Source organism: Cyanistes caeruleus, chromosome 12, assembly GCF_971803275.1.
Source record: "Cyanistes caeruleus chromosome 12, bCyaCae1.hap1.1, whole genome shotgun sequence".
In the NCBI taxonomy this organism is placed as follows: Eukaryota; Metazoa; Chordata; class Aves; order Passeriformes; family Paridae; genus Cyanistes; species Cyanistes caeruleus.
The window spans coordinates 2,764,843-2,766,509 of record NC_141712.1 but is presented as its reverse complement, the minus strand read 5'-3'; the positions used below and the strand labels follow the sequence as shown (position 1 = coordinate 2,766,509).

Below are 1,667 nucleotides of genomic sequence, written 5' to 3'. Positions count from 1 at the left end.
GTGTCCCTGAGCAGCAGGAGAAGCTCCCCGTTAGTGCCAGGAGCTGCAGCTCGCTCATTGCCACGTGTAGGCAGCGCTGAACACGAGCTCTGCAGACGCTGGGATTTTTCCTGCTGGAAGCAGCAGCAGCAGCAGCAGGAGCTGGGTGCGGGGCTCTGGCGATAGCGAGAAACGTGCCCGGCACGTTCCGGGCCCCGCAGCGGATTCCTTCGGCTCGTGGCGGGGCCCGAGGGAGCTCCGAGGGCGGAACAGGCCTCGAGCGGAGGCCGAGATGGAAGCCAGGGGCACGGGCAGGGCTCGGGGTTGCCGGGGAACCGCGGCCGCAGCGGCCGCGGCGCTGCTGCTCCAGGCTCAGTTGCGTGGAGACCGCGATCCTCGGTGGGTGTGCGCAGCCTGGGCACGGGCACACGGCTCCCCTGGGCCACTCGCCAGGGGAATTGTTCACAGGGAATGGGGCTGTGCGGGGCACTTCGTGCTGCATTGCTCTCACAGGGAGTCCCGAGTTCGCGGGGCTTTGCTTTCTGCCAGGGACTCCCGAATTCGCGGGGCTTTGGTCTCTGGGAGGGAGTGCCGAATTTTGTTTGAAGTCAGAGATGGACTAAAGTTGTACTTTTTGGTTTTGTCACATCTGTGCCCCGAATTGTGTTGTGGATGTTCGGATCTGGTGTGTTACTTTGCATCCCCTGCACTCATCTGGTGCAAGGCCTCAGGCAGGGCTCTGGGGGCGCGCTGGAGGCCTTGGATGGGTTGTGACACCCCCTCAGCTGCTCCTCATGGCAATGTCCCCTGCATGTGGCCTTCTTGTGGGGGGAGGTTTTAGAGCTGAGCCGCTTTGTGGGAGGGAGGATGGGTGTGCACTGCCTCTTACCAGAGCCTATGCCACACGGCCAAAATTTCCTCCTTGCCCCTCTGTTGAGGGGAGGTTTGTGTGCAAACCTGGCCTCAGCAGATGAGTCTGTGCCTGTGACTTCCCCAGCCTGAAGCCACACAGAGCTGATTCTCAGGACAGCTGCTGCCTTTGGCTTTGGTGTGGATACATTTTTCTCCCTCAGTGTTGTTGACTTCTCCCCAGACCTGAGATCATAGGACAATAGTGTCACCTCTAGTTTGTCTCAAGTTCCTGAGAGGTGGCTTAACTCACAGTCCAAAGTTCCAGTCAGCAGGCATTTCCAGGGAAGGCTGGGCTTTGGTGGTCACAGCTGCTTTATACAAATTTGTCACAACGGGCAAAAAATGCTTTATAACAAGATTTAAGCCATTAGCCATAACATTCCAGTCTCTCACACGTCCTGTGAGGAGCAGCTGAGAGAGCAAGGGGTGTTTAGCCTAAAGAAGAGGAAGTCCATTCTAGCTATTTTTAAATAATATTAATATTTAAATTAATAATAATAATAATAATAATAATAATAGTAGTAGTAGTAGTAGTATAATATTGAATCTAATAATATTAAAGCTACAGCTTTTACAGTCTGCTCTAACTATTATTAATGTTATTCAGATTTTTAGCTCCAGGTTTCAGTGTGATTCATTTTGGAATTGCACAACATAGCCATATAGTTCAACTAGAGGCCTAACAGTCCTAGCTACTCACACCAAACAAGCACTTGGCTACTTTTAAGTAATATAAATTTTTTAGCAGCAGTGTATCTCTTGAGTCTGCCGTGAAT

General features: G+C 52.5%; 1 protein-coding gene across 3 annotated transcripts in view; it reads left to right on the top strand.

Moving 5' to 3' along the window:
• The first annotated feature begins 15 nt into the window (after window positions 1-15).
• The window catches only part of LOC147650809 (axonemal central pair apparatus protein HYDIN-like), a 56,558-nt gene continuing 54,906 nt past the window's right edge, over window positions 16-1,667 (top strand). For 2 of the 3 annotated variants that reach the window (XM_086847722.1, XM_086847720.1), the window contains exon 1: window positions 16-378. The gene's annotated coding sequence lies outside the window, so the exon portion shown is untranslated. Of the gene's footprint in view, window positions 665-1,667 lie in introns of all 3 variants that reach the window. The other variant, XM_086847721.1, reaches the window with a different exon arrangement.